General features: G+C 34.2%; 1 pseudogene; it reads right to left on the bottom strand.

The window, feature by feature from the left end:
• Positions 1-5,640: 5,640 nt before the first annotated feature.
• Positions 5,641-16,527, bottom strand: LOC100725003 (olfactory receptor 8K3-like; annotated as a pseudogene).
• Positions 16,528-17,597: the final 1,070 nt, after the last annotated feature.

Here is a 17,597-nt window from a genome sequence, read left to right as displayed (position 1 = left end):
GGAGACATCGATTCCAGATATTATTGAAAAATGTTCTGTACTCTTGCATAAATCTAAGTATACTAGAGTTTCTTCCATACATAGCATAGTGCATAACACAAAGAAGCATATATATGAGAAATAAAAGAAATCTGAGTGGCTCTAACAAACAGAATTTGTAAAAAGACGGGATGACAGGAGGCTCATGGTCTCTTAAGGTAATACAATTATTAATATTGGAAATGTTGGGAGCAACAGTGCATCCTAAATCAACAAAAGAAACAGAAAGGGTGTGTTTTGTAGTGAAAGTATGGTGACAGCCTTCTCTAAGAAGAGAATAAACAAATGAAAAGTCATGTAATGTGTTTTACTTGATTATATGTGTTTGGATTTCATGAATATTCTTTTTAGATATCAGGGATCAAACTCACTACCACACACTTGCAAGGTAGGTGCTTATGCAGCTGGACTAAATCCCCTGCTAGAAATATTTTTATAGGGCTATGAATACCTGCTATCCTACCTTTCTCTGCATAGAGAAGTACTCACATTAAATGTTAAAGCACAAGTCAGATGTGACATACCAGAAATGTATTTAAATCAGTGCAAGAATAAGCAGTCTAACTAAAGATTTGAAAGACGTCAGAGTGAGATTGAATTCCTACCATTTTTCTTTTGTTTTGTTTTGGTTTTCAGATGTGAAAAATAAAAATTGAAATTTATATAGAAAATGTCAATTTTCTTGTAAATAAGGAAAGATTAAAAATGCTTCTTCTTGTGAGTTTTGGAGTTCAGTAATGAATCAAACCCTAATGAAAATGAACATTTTGCTACCACCAGTAAGTAACTACTTAAGAAACTCCTGATACTTTAATAGTACTTTTCTAAAGACATTTTGATATGAAATATACAAGGTCCCCTCAAGACATCTGGCATGAATCACATTTCTTTATTATTAATGTGTTCACTGAATGCTAAATTATTTTTCAGTGAATTACAGCAAGAGTCTAGAACCAAAAATATCTAAAGATATGAAAGACAGAAAGAGATTGAATCCCCCTGCCTTTTGACATTCTTATTATTTAGACATCACACTGTTTTACTTTTGCTTTATTATCTCTCCACTTTGGAATCCATGTGTTTATGATTTTGAACCTAACTATGATCTGGAAAGCACAAACTCTGTGTGTGTTAAACAAGATTATGAGCTTGACACCTCAGGTTATGTATCACATTCATTTATATCCAAGAGATAGAATTTTTGTTCATTATGGATTAACAAAAGCCTCAGAAACGGAAACTGAAATAGCCACTTATATTAGGTAACAAAATCATTGCAAAACGTGACCATGACAGTAGACACTGGTACCACCTGAAGCCATTTGTCTTTGTTATCATATTACATTATCTCTCTTGATTTCCAATGCATTTCTTCACATGGGGATTTCAAGTTCAGTTTACGTATTTTTGAATGTTTCCCACTGTCCCCATAGAGTTGCTAAGCAATATTTTCATCCCTAAGTCACTTAAGATCTCAGTAACATACCAGGAAAGTTTTTGCTAATTGTCAGTGACAATTTGTAATTGTGACTTTTGCATGCATGTGTGTATTTTACGTTCCAGCAATGCTGCCTGTGAGTAATGTATCCAAAGTATTGGCAGTATCATCTCAAAGAAATATAAATACTCTCATGTGCATGTAGCGTAAATAAAAATTACCAAAATATCAAAGTAAGGACACAGCATATAATGGGGGTTTGGCCAAATAAAATACATACAAAATAGGGAATATTTTAGCATTAAAATATATAACAGGTTAAAAACAGTGATGACTTTAAAGAGTAAGTAAAATTAACCAGTCATAGGACATATATTGTAAGATTTCAGTTTTATAAGTGATGCAAAACATTCAGTTGTGTCAGGTCAGAAAAGACAATGGTGGTTTTGACAGATTTGGAGTCAGAGGAGCTGCTGATAAATAGGGATGAAAACCAGATCTTGAAAACAAGGAAGAACTTCAGGACCATACTAAGCATTGCTCTGAGATGAATGGTGTAGAATTTCACATTTAAACATGTAACAAAAATGGATTTTAGCCTAAGCATAATGAAATATTTTGTTGAAAAAGAATTAATTACCAATACACAGTATAAAAGGAAGAGTTTTGAAAACATACTAATTTGAAGTAACCAGGCAACAAAATTTACTTGCACTATGAATTTTTATATGAAATGACATATCAAGGTAGTAACTATTTTACCAGTATCAGAAAACAATGAGGAATAAAGAGGAATCATTTAATAGATACTTTTGACTGATGCACATGATACAGAATTAGATACACCTCATTTTACGAGTTGTGAGTGTAATAATCAACACTAAATTGTTTCCTTTAAAATTAATTTGTCATGCAAAATTTTATATCACTAAATTAATGCTAAATTTACCTGTGTTTTGTTTTAATGTCTATCTAATAAAATACTCACTTTCACATTTTGGGAATATACTGCAATAAAATAGCTGTCTTTCTTATTAATGACAGCCTTTAGTTCATAGAGGTTTTAAATTTGGAGTGCTCAAAATAGTGTATATTTGTATATTATGTGGCTTGTAATTATCTGTGTGATTATGAGTGTCTATATCTCTATGTGTATGTAATAAATTAATGATTCTGATTACACTCAAATTTCTGAAAAAATAATAAATACATTATTTTCTAAAATTAAAATGCTTAGATTTTATAATGATTAGTATATAGTTTAATTGAATTGTATACACATATTACTGTTTATTTCATGTTGTCATATAAATCATATTTATAAGCTAAAACTCTCTAGACCTCTAACCTCTTTCAACAATGGATGAAACATTCCATGTTCTTTCTGTGCATGCTAGTACACAGTATCTGCCACTTGTCATTCACACGCAAGTAAATTCCACTTCATATATTTTGATATTTTACCTGAAGCTTCCTGCTATGGTAATGAAAGTCACTTCTTGTGCATTATTTATTTGGTAAGGTGCTTTTGGAGGCATTCATAATAATTTACTTAGTTGGGCAGTATTTCCTGAATATATATATATATATATATATATATATATATATATCATAAAATTACAAATTATTTCTCAAAATTCCATTAAATTTCAGATTCCAAACATCAGAGAAGAAACATTCCCTTTTAACTTTGTCTTCTGTACTGTTTGCAACAACTACATTTTGATATTCAGGTATGCAAAAGTGTTTGGTATAATCCTACATTTTCCATTTGGTTTTAAAACACTAAAGATCAAACCATGTTTCATTATACCTCTGAGATACAACCACATCCTTTTTTTAAATAAAATTTTGTGTTGAAAATGTGTCTTGCCATGTTGATATGTTTGTCTTGAACCTATGCTTTTCCTGCTTCAGCCTCTGGCATAACTGGAGCCCAGGCTTGTGTCACTGCACGCGACCTGTCCTTATTAAATGAACACTGTAAAAGAAGATGCCTGCTATTCTTCCAATATCACACCAACTGTTATCTTTTACTGCAAAGAGAAAGTGATTTCATTCCTCGCACGCACAGTGCACATGTTTCTTATTCTTATGTTCATCATCGATAATCCCTTCTCTTGAGCTCAGGGGTTTGCGGAGATAGTGCAGCCTTCCCTGCCTCATCTTTGTGTTCACTGAGGACCCTGAGAGTCCCTGCACTATGCATCATTGTTTGCTGAACTGATGAATCCTCCTTCTTTCTATATACATGGTAGCCACTTCTTATCCTTCCTCCTGTGGATTCAGTTAAAACATTAGTAAGGTCTTATGCAGTGTCCCTAATCACCTTATTTTGTATTTTGCCATTCACTCAAACCAATCTTTACTGTTTGTTACCTGTAGTATATTAAATTTATTGATTGCCTTTATTTTTATTCTGTTAAACTTTCTGAGGATGTGCTGCTGAAGGAAGTGAAAATGTGTTTCAAACATGTTCTCACTGAAGTGTCCACTCTGCACTGTACCCTTCTCACATATATGAACATTGATTGGCAGCCTGATTATTTTGAAGGCCACATAGGAAGCAGTAAGATTTCTAGGTGTGTTGGGACCTGGAGTGGGGTGGGGGGTGGGACCTGGAGTGGAGGACAAACTTTGAGGATCTCCAGCGTGTGTCTGGTCCCTTTGTTCCTGGCACTGTTTTTCCACTCTTCTTCTTGTCTGACATGAACTAACTCCCCCTCACCATGATGTTTCTGTCTTCCATTCTCTTATCTATGTATTCAATCCCCTGAAACTATGGGCAAAATAAAGTCTTCCTCTTTTAGTTATGTATCACGAATGTTTTACTGGCATCCTGTTTTCCTGCTAAGTGAATGTCATTCAATACAGTAAGAAACTCCTGCCAAACAGGTGTATACAGAGTACCACATAGGAAGGGAAAGCTAAGCACATGTGCCATCCTCTGAGCTGTCTGAGAACAAAGCGAAGCTACATTTTTTTGCAATCCACAGAGAGGTATGAACTGTAAAACAGAAAGACTGCATTTAATTACTTAAAATCAGAAACACACACACACACACACACACACACACACACACACACACACGGGGGGAGAGGGAGAGAGAGAGACAGAGAGAGAGAGAGAGAGAGAGAGAGAGACATACAGTGAGACAGAGAGAGGCATAGACAGAAACAGAGACACACAGAGAGAGAGAGAGAGAGAGAGAGAGAGAGAGAGAGAGAGAGAAAGAGAGAGAGAGAGAGAGAGAGAGAGAGAGAGAGAGAGAGAGAGTTCATAATAGTAGAGGAGTTCACAACAACAATTTACTTCCTCTTGGTACTGCTGGTATCACTAGATTTCTATTGTACCTTATTCCCCTGTAGCAAACCTACTCTCATTAGTCAAACTCCAGGTTTACAAGTCCCAATCACCTTTTATGCTACTATAACATTTCTTCAATGATGGTGATACCTCACTGGGGAATGGCTGAAGCTCAAATTTTGCACGGCTTGAACAGCAAAGTTTGAAGCAATGTTCTTGGTGCTCATAACTCTGCTCCAAAGTCAAGCTGAGAATCTGAGCTGAAACAACCTGGAAGGGTTGAGAACGAGTCACATGTGGTGTCTCAGAGTGGAGACCAAAGAGTGACACGGTGAATCTAAGTGCTGCTCTCTCCCTGCAACGTGCCCTCCTGGTGTGCATTTATACAATCTTCATAACGTCCTTGTTCTGCACTTTACTTGAGTGAAATATCATAACCATGGCTCACAAGAAATTCAGTGGTGTCCACAGTGAAGCTAAAAGGAAAGAGAGTAAACTGTGAGAACAAATGTAAAGTTAAAGAAAAAAAATATTGGGAAAGTGTGAAAGTCCTGGAAAAAATAAAATTGTAAGTGCAAGTCGGGGACCTCAGAACCAGTTATTTGTTTTTTAAATTATTTCTTATGGGAAAAATACATTCAATTCTCAAAATTTTTGGTGATCACACATAAATTTACAACTAATTGAGTTTGGAAACTGAGGTCTCACTTTATTATGTTTCAAAGTCACTTTAACATAAATAAAAGCTAAATTTTTTTTGTGTTGTTCAGTAATTTTGTGTCAAAGATATGCAGGTTCATCTACTACCAAGAAGACCAATTTTTAAAAATATTTCAAGCCCATTTTTACTTGCTATTCATTCTGAAATCACAGAAACCAACTTCTCAACAAATTCCCTTTCTATAAAACTTCCTATATGCAACCACATTTTAGGGAAAACAGTATGTATCTTTATCCATGTTCTTTGAACAACGTATTTTGCATCTTTGTTCCTCAAGCTGTAGATTAATGGATTCAACATTGGAATAATTAGAGTAAAAATACTGAGACCACTTTACCACTGTCAATGGAATGGCTAGAAGTGGGCTGCAAAGATATAAACCTCATGGTTGCATATAACATTCTGACCACAGTCACACTGGACCTGCAGGTAGAGAAGGCCTTGTGCCTGCCCTCAACTTGAGTTCATTCTGAAGAGGATGATGAAGATGAGCAGGTACAAGACAAAGATGATCAGAAGAAAGAAAATAAAATCAAAAGATGAAAATAGCGGATTTATTACCTCACTGTCATGAGTGTTTGAGCAGGCCAACGACAGTGTGTCACAGTCAAAATCTCTGATGACACTGTGGCCACACAAAGGTAAAGTGAAAATATTTATTGTGAATAAAAGAGACACAGACATGACTAAAGATAAGAAACTGCTACAAGTGTCCAAAATACTCTTGGTGACATGGTGACGGTGTAAAGCAGTGGCTTACAGATGGCAACAAAATGGTCATGAGGCACTGCTGAAAGAATAAAAAGTTCACTACCAAAAGCACAGCTAAGAAAGCTAAGAGGCTTTGTAGCACAACCATAGTAGTAGACTGTATTTTGAGCCATAACAAAATTAATCAACGTTTTGGAGCCCACAGCTGTAGCATATCCAACATCAGTGAGAGCCAGGTGTCTGAGAAAAAGGTACATTGTGTTTGCAGCCTAGAGTCCACATGGTGAGGACAATCCTGCCCAAACTGCCCACCAGTGAGGTCAAGTAGATGATGAGGAACAGCACAAACACTGAAGCCTGCAGCACAGAATGATCTGTGATACCCAGCAAGATGAAATCTGTTATAGCTGTGAGGTTGAGCGCCTCCACTCAGGGTGATCAGCAAACCTGTTCTGGATAGAGTTGGTCAACAGTTCCCTAGTTCCACTCTGTGGAATACAATTATATCAAAATTGTGTAAGACAGATCCAGACACATTTTCCAATTTTTTTCTGAAAGTATGTTGGCATTTCTATTTGGGAGTGATTTTACTCACAAAAGAATATTACTCTGTCTCTAAATATTTTGTTTGTCTCAATAAATATCTGAGTTTCAAGCGTATCACTTGGTAAATTTTTTGTGTTCCAGTCATAATCTATGAGATAAAGTTATTTTGGTATCTGATATAATTTACAATGACTCACCTCCACCACTGAATTTGGCACAGGGCTTCTAACTCCCCTAGTGAAAAACAGATCAGTGTGAAAGTCTTTGTGCAGTTCAATGCATCATAAGAATGATGGGCATAATGAACATTGGAACTATCAAGAGCCTAAAGTGTGGCAAATCCAGTAAAATTGTAACTGGTGCATTTATTGGAATGGAACTCTTCCATGGCAGAAGCTTACTGACCTTTTATGTGTGTTGGTATTAAGGTGAAGCTTATATAAATTACAAATATTTTAATAAATATGGTTTGAACATTTGCATCCATATAGAAAAAAGTGCGAAGGAAATAAAAGAGAGCAGAAGCAAAATCATTCTCTTCATTGTGATATGTATCAGCCTACACAAAAATGCCTACTGTTAAATTCCACTATCACTTGCTGCAACAAATATTGCTTTGCAGAACCTTCTATCTCTATATCTCACCACTTGGAAACATTTATCACTTGATCTGAAGATATAATAGAGTTTTCCTGACATGATGATAGCCCATAATTTGAGAATTTACTGTTTTCATAGGCTAGCAAGTGTCTAAGAAGATTTCAAGGAAACTTAAAAGTGGCTGGAGTTTAACACATAAAGAACAATACAAATAAGTAATAATAATCCAGAGATAGATATATAAGCTTCTCTGTTCTTCATTAGAGCAAATCACAGTTGGGACTACAAAACATGTGAAAGCAATGAATCACAACAGCTTTATACCATTTCTGTCATGTAATGGATAGTACAGATTAGAGTAAAATGCACTGAGATGAAAGAACAACAGAAAGAAATTCTTATATGAACTACAATGAAATTCCACTGGCTCTCCAGCAAAAATGTCTTTAATTATTATACCTGAATAATAAGATAAGATGACAATAAAATAAAATTAAAGTCAAATATATAATGATTACTTAAAATAGACAACAATATTTTCACAGCAGCTGTATATTTGTTTACAAAACCTAAGAGGTAATATTGGAAATAAGAATATATGTGAATTAAAATGAAAATACCAATAGAACTGTACAATACAAGTACTCTTTGCCTCAGTTGTAACACCCAAGGCAGTCCTCACAAATGAAAATTGCATGTTCCCTACAAAGGATCGCACCTAAGTTTTGTTTTCATGTCCTTTCTTGTAGGGCACAGTTGACATCTTTTCTGTTTTCCTGTGGTTGTGGTAGGTCAACAATTTTTGCATAGTCTCCTGGGAGGAAACACTTTGAATTTTCTCAGCTGTAAATGTTCTTTATGAGCTCCAGTCTTAATCCTCTGAGAAAATTTCATAGTGGTGTTTTGCACTTGTTGCTTTCTTTGAAAACTATAACATTACGCATGCCACTTACGTTTAGGAGCCAGTAAAACAAAAAAAAAAATTGGCTAATGCTTCCTGCTTGAAGTGCCATAATATTTGCCACATAACTCTTCAACAAAGGCTACTCCACCTTTGGTTTTGCAATAGAAAATTTCTATATCAAACTCTGTTGCTGAATTTTCTCTATCAATTTTTCTATCATGGCACAAATTTGACATCAAGAGTACCAGTTTGTTTTTCTTTGTGATATACAAGGCCACCATTATATCTTGATAAAATCCAAAGATTGTATTACACAATTCTGTATTTTGAAATTGTGACATTCCATTTGTAATTTTTACTTTGTCCTGTGTTGAGTTCATGTGCTGGTTAACTTGTGCTCTGTTAGCAAATGTGACATCATTTGGAAAATGGTAAACTCATTGTAGAATGTTATATTGATTAGTTTGGGAGTTGGGAAGGACAAGTCTGTTCACAGCAGCATTTGGTTTATTACTGTGTCAATAAGGAGTTCCAGGATGAGTGTCTAAACTGAAAGCATACATAAAATTTTATACCATATTTTGACCCATCACTTTTTCATAACTCCTTTCCATTCCTTCAGTAACTATGAGAAGTCTCTGCTAATTACAAGTCTATGAATGCTTTTATTTCAGCTAATGAAGTGCCACAACAAAGTTTTTTTTTTTTTTAACATTTGGAGCATTTGAGTAGTAAAGTACGCACTAACACCATTGTTTTCTTCATCATTTTAATCAAGGACTTCTGCCTCTCTGTGTATAAATATTCTATCTCCATTTCTTTGTCACAGGAAACTCGGATATTACTTTGTAAATCTAAAGATATGCTAAGAAGGTAGATCCTATGTTAACTGTTACCATGATGGAATAAATATGTTAGAAGTGATAAATTAATTTTATATAAGAAATATAAAATTTAAAACCACTAGCTTAAATAATTTATCAAGTTCAGAAATATTCCTTTTTTGTGCCTATGCAGACAATATAAATCAATTGAGGTGGAGCAAAAGTATTTAGAGGATGAAAGAAAGAGAAAATTCCCCAGTGAGTAATTAAAAGTGCTCACAATATTTTGAAATAATATAGAAGCATTTGTTTAACAAATTGTATATGTGATAATTACTAGAGAAATTAATCATTTTAAAATAGTTAATAATATATGGTGGGAATTTATCCTTAGCAAATTATCTGTAAATGTGTTCAGAAATAATTTCAGTAAATTCAGATGTAGCAATATACTATTTATGCCTTTAAATAAATTAATAAACCTTATTCTCTATAAGACATTTTGTACATTACAGCAATCAAATTTCCTTCTTTTAATTTGCTTTGATGACTTTCACTATGTGTTTCACAAGTTTATCTTTGAAATGCAATCAAAGTTTTAATAATTTAACTAAAGATGTTCTATTATTATAAAGGCTCTATCAAAGATGAAATTTATAAATGCATATTTTCCTAAACTTGATCAATTTATTTTTCATTTAAATGAATTTTAGAGGGAAATTGACTTTGGCTGTTCACATTAATCATTGATTATTTATTGTTAAATGTAATATTAACAAATATAAATATGCCCTTTTTGCTTTAAAATTGATCCTTACCATAACAAATTAATGCCTTTATCAGACATACATCTTGGCTAACATTTGTCATTCATAGGAAGTTTTCATTGTTAACTATACGTTCATGAATTGTTTAGCAATGCACACTATAATTTTATATGTATTTTAAATTAACTTTGAAGACATTTTTAATATTGCAAATTTAATTTTTCACCCAGACATACAGTTTGGACTTACTAATATTAACTGATTTATATATAAATTGTTCTTTTATTTATTTAAGCATTAAATTTCTTGAACATTTACAGTTTTTTCTAGAGTGTATAATATACATATGGCATTAATAGAGTGAAATGTTTTTTTTACTTCATCTGTTCATCACTTTTAAGTTTTCAGGTTCAAGAGTATGTGAAAAAGTTTCATTAAGTTCACATTTACATTTCTCAGATTACTTATTTGTATGCATTTTATATTTTTGTCTTTTTATAATTTCTATTTTCATGCATTTTATTTTTATGCAATTTTCAGAAAATACTTAAGAATTCAGTTTATGAACTATTGTATTTATTTTACCAAATCTTTATTTGATCATGATATTTTTATTTTTGTCTACTTATAATTTTATGTTTACTTAAAATTTGAAAAATTTTAAATCACAAATTTCTCTGTGATTTTTACTTCGGGCTTCAAATTCTTTCACATGCTGAACAATTTGCATTTATGCACACACACCCAGTGACACACACACACACACACATTTTGAGAAAAGGAAAGTGCTCATCTGAATTTCTGTGATAAGTATAGAAAATAAGAAACAGTAGCTATGATCATACTTTGTTATTTGAAGAAGAAAATAATGAATAGAAGTGGAGAAACCTTTCCAACAAAGGAGGCATGATTGCTGAGGAATATTTAAAGGAATAAAAATGTTCTGCTTATAGAAATTTGAGGTACTATTCAAATTATTATCCTGCACAGAATTCCCTTGCTTAGGAGATTTTCTTTTGACCTTAAAAAATCAACAGATAGAGGAGAAAGTGTGCTTCACAATGAAATAAAACTATACATAAAAATGAAGAAAGGAGAAGAAAAGGAAGAACATAATTTGTCTTAAAAGTTTTAATAAGAATGTCTAAAAACATTTTCACGTATTGACGTGATATAAGACACATACATATGATGGTTTGTATATCTGTATATGGATTACTTTACCATTCTTGATGTAGTGAATGAAATCGTGTTTGAATATAAAAATCAAATACTGATTTTTTGTTTAAAGACAACATTATGTACTGTTTTTTATGTAGTAGCAGTGTCACCAAAAAATGTTTTTGTTTAGGGTTTTCCAATATGTAATATCTTTATCTGCTCTTATGTTAGAAAAATAGTTCCCAAACCTAAGAAGATAATTATTTCTTTATGTTTTTGGAAGAATTTCTAATAATTAGTTAATTCTTTCTCCATAAACATAAAATTATTTTCACAAATAAAGCCACTTGAACCTGATTTTAGAATGAGGAGGTGACAGTTAAGTTTAAGTAAAATTTCTATTTTGAGATCTTACTCATCCAAGAGTTCGTTCACCAGTAGATTTTTGTGTCTGTGAATGAAATGCAATCTATGATGCTTAAGATCTTATTCTTAATTATGGATTACATTTTTATAAACATTTCCTACTTTTCACATTTTTTAGTCAAAACAGCATTCAGTTTTCCAGGTTTGTGATTGTACAGAGTATTAATTTCTGTTTTCTCAAATTACATTAGCAACAATTTTATCAGTTTCCAATTCCTGGTTTTAAAAACTATTATTTTATTAATAAAATATGAAACATTTGAAAAGGCTTATAAAATTAGTTCATAGTGAAAGTTATTATATATTTCTAAACCACAACACTGTCTTTCAATTTTTATTTCATTAGTTTAGGTATTAACAGTAATTTTCAGACTTTTAATACAAGTGAAGCAATTGGTTATATTAATTCATGTATAATTTTGTAAACAATTATTAAAGAAATAGACCTTTATTGTATTGTATAAAATCTCTGAAATTAATTTGGAAAACATAATAATTTAAAAATAAAATAGTTTTATTGTTTTCATTTATTTATGACCAACAATATTTGGTATTAACATTTGATTTTTTTTCATTCCAAATATTTATTTTCTAAGGATTTACAACATTTTCCTACATACAGATAGAGAATGAAACTTAACTCCAAAATTTTATCATCATAACATTCTTAACAAAACTAACTTTTAAGTAGCATATACCTTAGAGTGACAACATATGCAGGGTTTTATTATACTGTATTATTCTTTTTATTCATGAGCATTAGTGTCACAGGCAATTTTGCTCCATGATGTTGCACTGCAAATACAGAAAAGTTTCTTTATGATGTATTAGAGTCCTGTGAATATTGAATGGGATAAATTCTGACAAATATATGGAGTATAAAGTTTACAGAATAAATGTTTAGAAGAGACATGTATATGCACCAGTATACACAATAGTATACTCTTTATTAATCAGATTATCTCTTTCCACTTTTTAGAAGTTCAGTTATAAAACTGACCCACTCATGATTGAAACATTGTTCAAAGAAATGTATACAGTCATACAGATCCAATCTGAATAAATTCAGTTGCAGCCATGAAAATCAACCAACCTGCTTCATAATAAGATAGTCATCTTATTATACAAGAGTGAGAAGTGACAGTTAATTTTATTTTTTTCATTTAGAGGTAAAGGAAATATGGTTCCAGTAGAGTCAATACTATGCTGTCATGAACAAGTCAATAAGGAAAATAAATAAACAAAGAAGACCAGACACCTATATGGCTGACTTCAAGAAAATTATCATAATATGTCTATTTACGATGATAAAAACTCAACCAATTAGAACAATATTATAACATATAAAGCTTGTAACTTTCTTGATATCCACATATGTTGCATGAATAGACTTTCTTGAGCTTTTTTAAGAAAGTAGGACATCGATGTGAATTAAAAATGGCCTTGGACTTCCAGGAGAACATGGCAGATAGATAACAGCAGCTTCAGGGGCTCTCTAAGAAACCACACTTAAAATCCAGGAATGGTGCTGGGCAAGAAGTCCTAAGCAAGGGGAGTTACACCCTGCCGACCCAGGAATGAACTAAACTAAGAGAAGCCAACTGGAAACGCAATCCTGATGTTATAACAGGAACAGATAAGGTCTCAGTGCAGAAGCTGGAGCCCTCACCACTGGAAGCTGTGATTTGAGTTTCCGGTAGCCGCTGCTGCATCCCAATCGGCACAGCAAGGAGAGAGGTGCAAAAGCTCTGAGAGTGGGAAGCAGTGAATGGAGTTGAGAGCGGGACTGGCTGGGAGCCCTGCATTGACCTGTGGTGAGTGAGCAGATCAGAGACCCTTCCACAGAGTAGGAGGCTTCAGCAAAGGACATATTGGGACCAGCCAGACTAGCTGAAATAGGACCCTGCAGTGTCCTTAGTGGAATATTCCCCTCACAAGTGGGATTGGTGGGGAGTGCCTGGCCTGGGTGACGCCACAAACTTAAGACCCAGTAGGCTAGCCCAAACCAGGTCCCAGCACCTGGAGGTGCAGTGAAGCCTTGGGTAGCTTGACCTGGAGGGGCAGGCCCAGCAGAGGCTGCCCAGGTCTGTGTCTCCCTAGTACACTGCAGTGGGCAGGAACACCTAGCCGGCAGATTCAAACAAACTGTAACCGACAAAGAAAGAAACTGGGCCTCCTATATACGCTTGTATAAAAGGAACAAAAAATATGGGAAGAGGGAGCAACAAGAAAGGGTCCTCGGCCCCCAAACCTGAGAAACATGCAATATCAGACACGGTACCAACAAACATAAAGCAGTATCTCCAGAGCCTCATAGACGAGTTTAGGAATGAAGTTATTAATGACCTAAAGCAAGATATAAGTAGAATAGTTAGAGAAATGCTAAGCACCGCCCAAGAAAAAACAGATGGTGGAATGGAAGAGCCGGAAAAAAGGGGAGAATTGTTTGATGGATAAAATAGAGAAAACATAAAACACATGAATCAGGTTCAAAGAGATTACCAGGAAACTAAAAACTCTATCAAAAGCTGGCATAACAGCTTGAAAGAAACTAAGGATAGATTATCTGAACTGGAGGGCAGATTCGTAATATGAGAGCATGAAATGAAAAACTTCTTAAAAATAACAAAAAAACAAACAGCAATAATACAAAGGCTAGAAGATGATAAGAGGATCTATAACTTAAGAATTAAGAACATAAAAGAAGAAGTAGGGACACAAACAAATGGATTACAAAAGCTATTCACAGCAATAATCCAAGAGAATTTCCCTAATTTAGCAAAAGGTAAAGATACTCAGATGTATGAGGCATACAGGACCCCAGCCACCTACAACACAAACAGAGCTACACGCAGGCATATAATAATCAAAATTCCAGAAATCCAATATAAGAACAGAATATTAAAAGCCATCAGAGACAAGAAACAGATCATTTACAAGGGAACACCCATCAGAATTACAGCAGACTTCTTGGCACAAACCATCAAATCATGAAGAGCGTGGGGGGAAATAACTCAAGCTTTGAAAGATAACCTCCAGCCAAGATTGATGTATCCTGCACAACTGTCGCTAGAAATTGATGGGAAAATAAGGTGCTTCCAGGATAAAGAGGAACTAGAGGAATTTGCAACCACCAATTCAACTCCACAGAGAATACTGCAGGATATTCTATAAAAGGAAAATACCAAGATTCCAGAAATAATGGCAGAGTGGCCACAATGAATGGAGCAGAAAGCAAAATGAAGAAGACAAACTGACAAATGACAGAAAAAGAGCTCAACAGAAATGAGGCAGAGGAGATCGGATGGTAGGAACAGCTATTTTGGAGAAAACAAGACATCATAATAGCTAGAGATGATTTAGTATCATCTTGGTTTGAAGTCCCATCAAGCTTGTATTCTTCTGTCTCCATCGGTCTTAACAGATTGTATCTTATTGGATTTTATATGTGATAATATAAGCAAAAACTTTTATAGACAAGGAGATTATACAGAAACCATTGTTCATTTTCTGTTAGCTGGTTTTAAATACTCTGTAATATTGAATGGTTTTACAGTGTCTTGATATGTTTGGTGCTACAGTATACAAAGTTATATTCAAAGATTTCAAGGAAAGAGTCACTATGGTAACTACTTTTATGTCAGGATATCTTGAGGTGAAACACTGTTTTGCTTAAATGGTTATGTTTTGACCTGTGCTGTTCTGTTTTTATGCCCTCTTTTATCTCAATCCCCTCCCTTTTTAAATTAGTTACTTTTTTATTCTCATCTTTTTAATTAAGGGGAAAATAAATAAAAATAGCAGGATACATTATAGTAACCTACTTTGATTTCCTATTAACTTCATTTGAAACCCTGTATTGCCCTCACCATCTTGTAATAAGAACTGTGGGAGTAATATAACCCAAAATGTGTAATTGTCATTGTACAAAAGAAAAGAAAAGAAGGTTCTCTATTTTATTAGAATTAAGCTATTTTTCCTTCACTTGCAATTTGTAGTTGGTGAAGCAAAACTTCATGCAGGCATCATGAATCATATTATAAATGTGTTTATTTAGAAGAAAGCTCTATGTATGATATGGTGGTGAATGACTTGTTATGCACATTATTTTCCACTTGGTCATATGATTTTGATCTCCTCCATGGTAATTCACTTGTGCATAAACAGGTTAGAAATTTTCAAACTATTTCTCCAAATATATTTTACAATTAGGAAAATTTTCCTTCAGTACATCTCTTCACTGTTCATTTGAAGTCACTAAATGCTGAATTTTGTGAGTGTGGAAGAGTTTTTGCTACCCTCTTACAATTTTAAATTTACTTTGCAGTACTAGGTATCAAACCCAGATGCATTCTAGACTTACTGAAATCAATAGCCATTTATTAATTTCTAAATTTGAAAAGCATCTCACTGAACTTTCAGATTCTAGCAATCCTTCTGTCTCAGCTTCTGGCATAGCCGGGATTACAGACAGGTGACAAATCATTACTAAATGGAATGCTTAAATGAACCTACCTTTGATGCTTCTGCTATCACCCCAAATGCATTACATTTTAAGTCAAAAAAGAAAGGGTTTTCACTCTTTCCATGTACAGCAACGAGGTATTCTGGGTTACCTTTGGATCTTCTAGGCTGCAGCGTCCTAGATCAGTATTCAGACATTTGCATCACTTGGTCTGTCTGGAGAGAAGGCCTTTCATCATGTTTCCTATGTCAGCGGATTTCTGCTATTGCTAAATGCTTGGTGGCTGTTTTAAGCATATCCTAGTGTGTGCTCCCTGAAATAAAAGCATGTCTTACCTGAGGCTTCTCTGTTCTTCGTTCTTTCATTTTTTATGGGGGGCAGGTACCAGGGATGGAGCTCAAGGCCTCACCTTTGCCACAAAAGTATTGTACCACTGAATTAAATCCCCAGCCTCCTCCCCATTTCTTGTTATGGCACACAAACTGATGAGTACTGCCCCCCACTGTACTGTATACTGAATGAGCAGTTGTCTGTTAGTTTCACTCTGCCAGCTTCTCTGAGGATACTTTCTTATGAAGCAAATCAAAGTGTTTTCTACAACCTACCTGTTGCATCCATTCTTCATTGTACCATTTTCTTCACCTGTGTGAACATTGTCAATTGAGCAGATTGGGGACCATCTAATGGATTAGTAAGCACACTTTTGGGACTGTCTGAGTGTCTCCAAGGCATGACCTTGAAGGTCTATATCTGCCCTCTTGCCTTTTTCTTTCTGAAACTGATCCACTGTTTGGCCTCTTGGTCATTAAACAGCTAGTGATGTGTCTGCTTTGGAGGTGCCAAACACAGACTGAATGCCCCAAAACTGTAAGCAAAAATAAATCTCCTTTAAATTGTGCATGACAAGTATTGGATCCCAGGGACAGAAAGCTAACACAGCATACAAAAGTACCAAATTCTTCCTACAATTTGGAACATGACATTACAGTGTGAACATTTTAAAACACTCTTATCATTATACCAAACCTCATTAGATATTGTATATTGTTGAAAACATTTTAGCAAAAATCTGAGATGACAACCTGTACCAACCAGATACCATATTTAAAGTTATCAAATTATCTACATTATTCACATTTTACATTGTTTCACACAGTTCTTAAATGATTTGCTTATCCAATGCATATTGCTAACTATAAACTAGTGGCACAATTGGATTTTCATAGGTTATTCCATGTTTGTTGTTCATAATGATTAATATATAAGTTAAAAAGATTGACTACGTATTCACTTCAGTCAATCTTGGGTTTACTTTAGTCACAGATATGTAGATCTCCTATCCTTTAAATCTAATACATTCTTCTGCTTTGTGGTACTTGGGACTCATTGCTGAGGCTCCACACTGAGCAATATCTCAAGGAGTTTATTTTGTTTTATTTTGAGAGAGGGTCTAATGCAGCCAATAAAGTATCTTACGTAGGCTGGAACTTGCCATCTTCTGGCTCAGCTCCCAGAGTGCTGGGATTATGGCCTGCAGCCCTGGAACTGCTTCCTCTGCCTTTCACTCTTGGCCTTGGCCCTAGTAAGTAACTGCCTACACCAGAGAAACTGTGTCTAGAGCACGCCATTCATGTGGAAGTTGTCATTGGTTAACTATGTGGTTACACACGTGTTAATAATGTGCAGCA

Source organism: Cavia porcellus, unplaced genomic scaffold (genome assembly GCF_034190915.1).
Source record: "Cavia porcellus strain 051 isolate PalLab524CR breed Dunkin Hartley unplaced genomic scaffold, mCavPor4.1 scaffold_19, whole genome shotgun sequence".
Classification (NCBI taxonomy): domain Eukaryota; kingdom Metazoa; phylum Chordata; class Mammalia; order Rodentia; family Caviidae; genus Cavia; species Cavia porcellus.
Note: the sequence above shows the minus strand (reverse complement) of the source record. Positions and strands in the feature narration are given on the sequence as shown.